Source organism: Pipistrellus hanaki (genome assembly GCF_964339955.1).
Source record: "Pipistrellus hanaki genome assembly, chromosome: 17".
Taxonomy (NCBI): Eukaryota; Metazoa; Chordata; class Mammalia; order Chiroptera; family Vespertilionidae; genus Pipistrellus; species Pipistrellus hanaki.
The window spans coordinates 3,649,049-3,659,335 of NC_140519.1; positions in this window are offsets into that span (position 1 = coordinate 3,649,049).

Genomic DNA, 10,287 nt, shown 5'->3' on the forward strand with positions numbered 1-10,287 from the left:
CTCAGGCGGCCCCCAGAGAGAAAGCGCGGGTCGCCCCAGCGGCTTCCCGGCTCCACTTCTCCGGGCAGCCAGCAGATTAACCCAGGTGCCTGCTCCCCGAGCCAGGCCACCACTGCCCAGCCACGCTCCAACGCGCAGACTGAGCCCCGCGGGAGCACCCCCTCCGACCCAACGCCGCCAGGGGGCCCCGCACCACCACGCCGGCCACACTTCACCGGCTCCATCCTGGGGCGCCATGTCGCCCACAGATACCAAACTCAGACCTGGGAAAGGCTCACTTTCCACAGGTGAGGCAACGGCTCACGCCGCTCACCTCGTCCTGGAGAGGATTCATTCCTCTCCCCATGAGGGTCCCTCTAGGGCCCTCCAGGGAGGTCAGAACGTCTTCTGATCCTCCTGCCCGTGGCCTTCATGGTGCGTCCACCAGGCGTTTTCGGGCACCAATTCCATGAGGGGTTTTACGTCCCTCCAGAGCGCTCACACACCTACCGCGGCCAGTCAGACTCTCCGGATTGGGGTCCCTCATGGTCCTGGGTGGGGATCCCGGACGAGCCCCCATATGTTACGCCCAGACTTCCTGATCCCCCAAGGACCACCAGGGAGCCAAGTCCGATGCAATAAACAAAAGAGCCTTCACCATGCTAGCATGGGCCCTTGCCACCAACGCCGGCAGCATGGCGGAAGAGAGTGAACTTCTCCCAGTCCAGGGGTTTTGAGGACTAGGGATAACTCCGCCCTGTGGGGCGGAGTTGGGAGCTCATCCTCGCCCTGCCCTGCCCTCTCAATATCTTACTCTTTAACCAAGTAAACAGCAACTCAGAAGTTCATGGGAAAAGGTCACAGACGTGAGCATGCAGCTGTCTTATGGGGCAGTGATGTCCAACCTTCCCATCTCATGGCCCCCAAGCTCGTCACTGAGACTCTGACACCAACATTATAGTTTTTACCATTCTGACCAAATAAAGGCATAATTTTGATTCATTCACAGCAGATGGCTATTGTTCTATTGCCTGCTCTCAATTTAAAAAACATATTTTTTATTGATTTTAGAGAGGAAGGGAGAGAGAGAGATATATAAAAACATCAATGATTAGAATCATTGATTAGCTGCTTCTTGCACGCCCCACTCTGGGGATCGAACCTGTGACCTGGGCATGTGCCCTCACAGGAACTGAACCAAGATCTGGTTCATAGGTCAACACTCAACTTCTGAGCCAAGATAGCTGGGTGGCTGCTGTCATTTTTTATTTGATAATTAAGGGGGAAGAGGACAGTGCTCTGGCTGAGCGGTCAGTCCTGCCTGTGCTGACCTCCGAGGCACATGCTGGGAGCTGTGACCAGGAAGGCTTTCCCGGGGCTGCAGTGAGTGTCCTGACCCTGGTGCGGTGTGACAGCTCAGAGAGTGGCTCTGGCTGGGAGACTCGGTCTGGGTGGAGATGAAAAAGGAAACATTTTCATGTGACATCGTCCCATTCCAGGCCCGTCCAGCCACAGTTTGGACGCACAGATGCTGTGTTAAATCCTGGCACTTGTTTCAAGAAAAGGGACGAATGGGTGTGTGACCTGGTACCTCTCCTTGTCTAACAAGGACTTCTGGGAATTTCACAGAAAAAGCATTTTCTTACTTCACTTTGATCGCTGATATTTAGGTTAGACATTCTCTTTATACTGAGTTCAGTTTATCAGAGCAGCATTAACCCCACAAGGAGCCTCCTCTTCACCATCCTCTTCCTCACCATCCTCTTCCTCACCATCCTCCTCACCATCCTCTCCTCACCCTCCTCCTCCTCCTCACCATCCTCTCCTCACCATCCTCTTCCTCACCTTCCTCCTCCTCCTCACCATTCTCTCCTCACCATCCTCTTCCTCACCATCCTCTTCCTCACCATCCTCCTCACCATTCTCCTCCTCACGATCCTCCTCCTCCTCACCATCCTCTCCTCGCCATCCTCTCCTCACCCTCCTCCTCCTCCTCACCGTCCTCCTCCTCACCATCCTCTCTTCATCGTTCTCCTCACCTTCCTCCTCCTCACCATCCTCCTCCTCACCATCCTCCTCCTCCTCCTCACCATCCTCCTCCTCCTCCTCACCGTCCTCCTCCTCATTATCATCATCCTCTCCTCACCTTCCTCCCCTCACCATCCTCTCCTCAACATACTCCTCCTCACTGTCCTCTTCCTTGTCTTCCTCCTTGCTGTCATTTATCAACTAGGGATGCACCCCCTCCAGGCCTGACCTCAGGGCCTTGGGTGTGGAGTGGCTTAGACTCCATGGGCTGGATATGGACCTGATGAGGAATTTGTGAAAAAGCAGTCACATGACAAGGTTGGGTCAGGATAAGAGTGGAAAGGAAAAGAGGGGATGAGGATTTTAGAATGAGATCTCAAAAAAGTTTGAAATACTCAGTAATTAAGTAAATAAATGCATACAGGAGAAAAACTGAACTATTCTATTCAGGAGGTTCTAATTTTAAGAATTTAGAAGGAAAGAATTGATTTATTTGGGCCTGTTGTCTTCACTAGCAGAGAGGTACAGACAGAGATCCCTGGAGGTTGGGGACCTTGAGCTCTGAAAGGTCAGAGCCACACACCCATTGTCTAGTTGAGACAAAGGGGGTTGAATCAGCTTCCACCTTTCAGTCTCATGTATGTCCTTGCTGATGGGCTGTCACCAGCTGTTACTGGAATGGCCTGCCTACGGGCTATGGGTGTGTCCCAAACCTGGATGGATGGTGAGGCCAGAGCAAAGCGGAGTCCTCCTTTAGGCTTCCGCCTGACCCCCAATTTCCAAATTAGTATTTCTTGTCTTGTCTCTTTCATTTGCATACAGCCTCCTCCAGAGCCCGAAACTGAAACCTGAATCTAAACCCTGAACCCTGAACCATGCGGGACGTGGGGACATTCACACCTGACATCATTGGACATCCAATGGCTTTTCTTAAAAAAATCCAAACAACAACAAAACCCAGACTGTTTTAGGTACAGTTAGTCCATTAACATCCCCATTGATGTCTCTCCTCTTCCCCCCCAGCCCCTCCCCACCTCCCCCACCCCCCACCCCCAAGCAGGCCCTCACCAGCAGAAATGGGTGTTTTGGAAAGAAAACACAATATCCAAGGAGTTCTCACAATTAAAAATACACTTGTAATGGAAAGTTTGAAGTGCTTTCTAAGCATTCAGGTCCCTAAAGCTCACACAAAAGGCCATATTTTTACGAGCATCCAGTGGCCACACCGGTAGGGCAGGGAGCAGGGAGCTCAGTCACATACACTGAACCTCCTTTCAGACATTTATGGAAATCGGTTCTGATACAGGATTGTTGCTCAGCCTGGTATGGGCAGGTGCCCTGGGAGGATGGGTGACATCTGCCTGGGCCTTGGGACACAGCCTCAGGCATGCTGACACCCAGCAGGGGAGGCCCCAGAGGCATGGGGGCAGAAGGTGCTTCATCTGCCGCCTCATTCCCTCTTGCATCTCTACCTTGTCTCACATAGGTGGAGATGGAAAGACTTACTTACATCTGGTAGTGCTAGTTGGTGAGAGGGCAGGGCGGGGCGAGGATGAGCTCCCAACTCCGCCCCGCAGGGCGGAGTTATCCCTAGTCCTCAAAACCCCTGGACTGGGAGAAATTCGCTCTCTTCCGCCATGCTGCAGGCGTTGGTGGGAAGGGCCCATGCTAGCATGGTGAAGGCTCTTTTGTTTATTGCATCGGACTTGGCTCCCTGGTGGTCCTTGGGGGATCACGAAGTCTGGGCATAACATTGGCCCACTGTCCTTGCTCTGCTCATGTCTGTCTAACTGCCTAATATATTACCTCAAGGACCCTGGCTCTGAATTCTTTTAGGGAAAATGGACGTCGGTGGGCTCTTCTAGCTACTTCCTGCTGAGGCGGGTCAGAAGTTTCTCTCAGAGCCAAGAGATCTTTGCTGTCTGTCAGAGGGACAATGAGGCCTGGGCACAGAAGGTGGGCTCGTGCCCTGGCGGAGACAAATGGTAACAAATGGTCTGATGGAAGGGAAAGAAAACCTTTCCGTTTTAATAACTTCTATTGAAATAGAATTTTTCTCCTCAAAATTACCCCCATGTTTATCAAAAGAGCCAAATCACAACTAATTTACCTACTGTATTTAATTTGGCCTGATGCTTGCATAAACATAACAAGAATGGTAACTGACTACCTTTGCGGAATTTCATGTTTGAATTTTATTGTGCCCTGTATGGCCAGGAAGCCAAGCCATCCAGCTGCCGCCAGGCCTGCCTACAGTATCTGCTGAGTTAGGTGAAGTCCTCACCTGTAGTGGCTCCACCCGGGCCCATCTCAGCCCTCCTGCTCTTCGTGGCTCAGAGAGCGTGGGGGTCCCGCAGGGACACAGAGGCGCCCTTAGAGCTCCCCCTCTACTCTGACCAGTGATGGCAGGGTCTGGGCCCGATGCGCCAGCACCAGCTATTCTCAGGGCTCCCAAGCAGGATACCAGGCTTTCTCTGTGGCACTCTTATTGGCTTCGTCTTCGAGTTCAGACAGGGCTCTTTAAAACGTGATACTCCACAGTTTTTGGTCAATAAAACCACTATTGGAAACTCATCTTATTGAATTTATGCAAAGAAATGTATTGTCATGATTTATTTATTAAGTATTGCCAAATTTGGGAGGAATTGTATAAGGAGAAAAATATACTGACCTGCTTTAAGATCTGATTTTCCTTGCCAGTCCTTTTTGTGGACTTTCCAAAGTAATATTTTCTACATGTATTATAATAAAACAGTAACTGTTAGAATTCTTTTATTAGTCCCTCCCTAAGTACTTTGGCAAAGGCAAAATGCAAATTATTTACTCTTCCTGGCTTACTGGCCTGTATTATTTGATTTCTTTTTGACATTTCTTTTTTTTTTTTTTTAATATATTTTATTGATTTTTTACAGAGTGGAAGGGAGAGAGATAGAGAGCCAGAAACGTCGATGAGAGAGAAACATCGACGAGCCGCCTCCTGCACACCCCGCACCAGGGATGTGCCCGCAACCAACATACATGCCCCTGACCGGAATCGAACCTGGGATCCTTCAGCTGATGCTCTACCACTGAGCCAAACCGGCTTCGGCTCTTTTTGACATTTCTTGTCTCCTTCTTTTCTACATACACAACCTTCTATTGAAAAAACACTTCTAAATTAGCCTTTAAACTTTCTTTCTATGTCCTTCAAAAATTCATAACCAAGCCTCAGACCTTCTACTCAGTATTCCTTATTCTTTGAAATCTTAATCCTTTAAATAGCCAGAATTTCTTAGATTAACACTTATGACTTAGACCTTCTGTGATACAACTAAGAGTAGGTAAAAATATTTCTTTTTGAGAAACAGAGATTTTTAAAACTTAAACCAGTTGTCAGCCTTAAAGACATTATATCTTAAAGTTCCTTTTCTGAATATTCTGCCAGTGCCCAAGAGGTAATAAAATGGGGCAGAGGGAGATCCACTGTGTTCTGCAAAAAACTTGAGTTCAGATAAGCAAGAAACCAAGGATGCCAGCAGAGCGGGTTTTAGCCAGCAAAATCAACAAAAACCTATCTCTCCCTGCTCTCCCCACTGATGTCCTCCCTCCCCTCCCTTTTCTGCATTAACCATTTACTCTGTCCTTAGCAGGGAAATAAGGCAAGCGGTCTGAGATCCTGTATAACCAGGCTTTTACATTTAAGAATGCTTTTTTTTTTCTTTCTCCAACCATTATTTTCCCTCATAGATTTTTACTCTAAGCCCCTAGAGTCTTAGAGGATCTTAAATCCTCCTTCTTACTACTCCTGATTTCTCAGACCACCTAAAAGAGATAAGAAAGCCATAAATAAAAGTTATTTGTTCTTTGAAATGTCACAAATTTATACCTTCAAATTAACCCTAGGACTTTAAAATTTCAATTTAATACAGCAAATTCACAAATCAGAGCAAACTGAAACCCTTACTTATACAAACATAGAGAGAATTTTTTATTAGCTAAGTGAGCTGATTCCCTCTGAGGGAGAACAAAAGACTGAGAAAAAGGCATCTCAGCAGCTGCTAGAGACTTTTGCATCCATCACAGCGGGTGGGCCCTATCTTTAAACAAATTAAACAATAGAAAGAGATAACAAATACTCTCATGTGTGTCGCCAGGCAGCACAAAGCAGATTTCACGTCACACAGGCTCTCACGCTTACATTTATACACCAGATAGTCTGAGTTTTTGACTTTTGGGGAGGTGATTAAGCTCTCCCACTCACTAGGATATGAGAAAGTTGGCCATTCCCACTCACAAAATTTCTATAAATCAAAAGCACTAACGGAGGCTCCATAGTTACCCGCTCACCACTTGAAATTTTGAAAATTTTTCAAAAAACATTGCAGGGGAGTATAGACAGAAGCAGACTGACCCATTCTAATGACAGAGACAATTAGACTACAATAACACAGAATAACAAAGACAATGACAACCAACAGGATCGCCGGGCACTGTTGTGCACCGGGGTCTAGTCTCAGAAGTAGCACTGCGCCCAGCCTTCCAGAGGCCCCAGACGGGCGCCCACAAAACCAGAAATAAGTCCTTACTGGGAAGAACCAGAGTCAAGCAGGAAATTTAGCAGGTGGGATCTCCAACCTCTACCAGTCCCGGGGCTGAGGAATGTCTCTCAAAGACTTCCCCCTGGGTCGGAGAGTCCGGGAATTCTGGTGGACTCCGGTCACAGGACCAGGTAAAGGCTGGTTCTCTCTCAGGGGCCTCCAAATGTCGTGGAGTGAAGGCGAGTAAAGACCACTGGAGCCCAGACCAAATTAAAATTTAGGGAGCCTTTATTAGCCGGCCAGCCAGCCAGCCAACCGGCGACTGCTCTGCCTTTCTCCATGCAGGGAGGCCAGAGAGCAGCCCCGACCCTTTTTACAAGACCACTTTTTAAACACATTAACCATATCCTGTTTTTGCAGAACAAACAACACAAGACAAAACAGTTTTTCCCAAGCAACATCAGTCATGCCATTGATGACCATGTTATTCACAGGGTCATCCTGTTCTACAGAGAGCTGACAGTGATCTGTGAAAGAAGGCCTGTGTGCTGGGAAGGGGCCATGAGACCATAGGTCAAGGCCTGGCCTGGTGTCAGCACTGACAACTCTATCTGGGGCATAGTCCACGGCCTCTCCAGAGCGCTCAAAAATCCCCACTCTCTAACAATCTGTTGCTATAGAAACGCATCTCGGTGGGGATGGTCACAGCATCCCAGTTCCTGCTTCCTGTCCGGAAGCTGGGGGTGCAGGTCGGCCGGGAAGGACATGGCCCGTCAGGCCCCTCTGGACACTTGGTGAGAGGGACGTTAAAAACGGAGCCTTTCCTTTTGCAAGGCCGTTGTGGTTTCTCTTGGCAATTGCAGGGTGGGCAACTAGGTAAATAGTAATCACCACAATCATAAATGACACAGAAAACACTGCCTCACACTCATGGCTGCAGACCCGCGTTTGCCCATCCTGCATTCTTGCCTCCTCATCCTCTGCTCCCGCTGCACCTCACTTTAGGGTGCTCGTGGGGCTGACAACCTGCGCCCTCGTCCATCCACACCCCCGACCCATTCTGCGTGCTCCCAGGCCTGGGGGTGGGCTGGACTTAGCCCTGCGAGGTGCTGTCTGGACTTAGCAGCTTCTACCAAAAAGATGGTGGTTTCAGCTTATTGACTGGGGCTCAGGCAGGACAGGAACCCCAGCAGTCAGTGACTAGAAACCAGATTTAGCTTTTGCAATTAAAAAACATTTTAGCCAGATCCATGCAGACACACATATGCTTCCGTTTATAGGAGGTGCCCCGAACAGGCCACGTGAGAGAGACAGAGGTGGCGGGGGTGGAGGTGGGTTCAGGGCTGAGCATCCTTGTGACCTGAAGTCAGGAGGCGGTATTAGGCCTGCTCCTCGCTCTGCACCTGACCACGCCGGCTCCGGCCACACACTCTCTGACCAGGTTGGTGGCTGCTGAAGGTTGGGGTGGCAATTTCTCAAAATACGCCAGCACTGAGGTCTGCTGCAGCGACTTCTCTGCAGCATGCGAGGCTGTTGAACAGCATTTTAGCCACAGAACTTCTTTCAAAATTGGAGTCAATCCTCTCAAACGCTGTTGCTGCTTCACCCACTGAGTCTGGAACATTCTATGTCCTCTGTGCCACGTCAGCAATTTTCACAGCATCTTCGCCATTGATCACATCTTGAAAGCTCTACTTTAATTCTGATTTTTTCTTCCTAACAATTGTCAGTCAAAAGGCCTATAAACCGAGTCTGAAAATCTCGGTTCGTCACGTCTGCCCAGTGTCTCACACGCAGATCTGACCAGGCGTTTGGTGACCACACACGTCACTGATGAACCTGAGATTAAAGCTGGGGCAGAAATGACTGAATGTACAGCCAGGGGCTTCTGACACTTATAAATCTCTGTACTTATAAAGGCGCTCTCTTCCTTCGGTGGGTGGAAATTACATCTGCTTTGGTTTGTGACTCCCTCTCTCTGCATGTCACCATCTAACCTTAGAGCCTGAAAATTCCCTCTTCTCAATCTCAGTGGCAAAGATTTCAAATGAAGGGCTTGCAATATGTATTTTTCCATATATCCCAAACCATTTATTTATCACTGCAAGGAACGCTCCAGGCCTGGGTGTTTTCGGAGTGAGTTGAAGACTCAAATGCCCTCAGGGTGAGTGGGCGTGAACCAAAACCTTCACTAAGCAGGGAGGCCCTGTAAAACATGTTTTTCCCTCACTGAACAAACTAATTTTTTAATGAATTTTCCATGTTCACAGCAGCACAATTTACAGTAACTAAGATCTGGAAACAGCCCAAGTGCTGATCAGCAGATGAGTGGATAAAAGGCTATGACACATTTCTACCATGGAATACTGTGCAGCTGTGAAAAAGCAGAAGCTCTTACCCTTTGAGACAGCACGGAGGGGCCTAGACAGTACCCTGCGAAGTGAGATAAGCTGGTCAGAGAAAGACAAGTATCACATGATCACACTCATATGTATAACCTAATGAACAAGATAAACTGATGACTGCAGGAATCCAGAGACATGGAAGCCTGGAACAGAGTGTGGAATATCAGAGAGAAGGCGGGGAGAGTGGGAGGGTGGGAAGAGATCACCAAAGATCTTGTATGCATATATGCATAATACACAGAGCCCGACAGTGAGAGGGTAAGCCTCGGGTGGGGACAGAGGCAGGCTAGGAGGGGTCAATGGGGGGAAAGGGGAACATATGTAATATTTTCAACAGTAAAGATTTAAATTAAAAACATAAAATAAAATGGCTTGCCCTGGAGTGTGAATGTCCTTTGTGCCACAGGGGACTGAGCCTTCCTAAGACCACTGGGTCTCAGGATATGTGCCCAAGACCAGAGGGACGGGTGTGGGTTCAATCTCCCTATTTCACTTAGTGGCCCCAAAGCCATTCACGTGACTTCTCTACGGTACATGGTTATAACGGTTTCATGATGTCACTGTTGCCAATCTCTGTGCCTATTTATGAAGACAGCGTCGTCACGGTGTGTGTGGAGGCGGCCACGCTGAGGGCTCGCACTGGACAAACAGACCGATGAGTAAGAGTGACGGCCAGAGCCTCTGCTGTGACCCGGCCTCCAGGCTACTGTCCACAGGCTTGTTTCCAGAAGTGTCTTCCTGTCCTCCCCCGCTGTCTCGCTCAGTATCTCAAAGAGGGCAGAAAGGGAGGCGCAAAGGAAAGCTGACTTTCTCAGGGACATGCGTGGAATTCCAGTTAGCTAGAGCTTTTACTGATTCACCTTTAGAATGATGTTTTATTTTTTAAAATATATTTTATTGATTTCAGAGAGAAAGGGAGGGGGGAGAGATAGAAACATAGATGAGAATCACTGATCAGCTGCCTCCTGCACACCCCCCAACTGGGGATCGATGCCCTGACCGGGAATTGAACCGTGACCTCTTGGTTTATAGGCTGACTCTCAACCAGTGAGCCACACCGGCTGGGCTAGAAGTACCTGCTTTTAATCTCAGCTACCTTAGAAGTCAGTTTGTAGCAATTCAAACTATTTGCAATTCAGACGTACCAAGTCACAACTCAGTTGTGGGGCAAGTCGGCAGTTCATGGCCAATAAGTAAAGTGACTGGAACTTGATTTAAATGTCTGTGGGCAGGTGACTCCTGCTGGGAGAGACTTCCAGCTTAGAAATAACCTTCAAAAAGAGTATGTCCTGCCCTCGCTGGTGTGGCTCAGTGGATAGAGCGTTGGCCTGAGGACTGAAGGGTCCCAGGTTTGATTT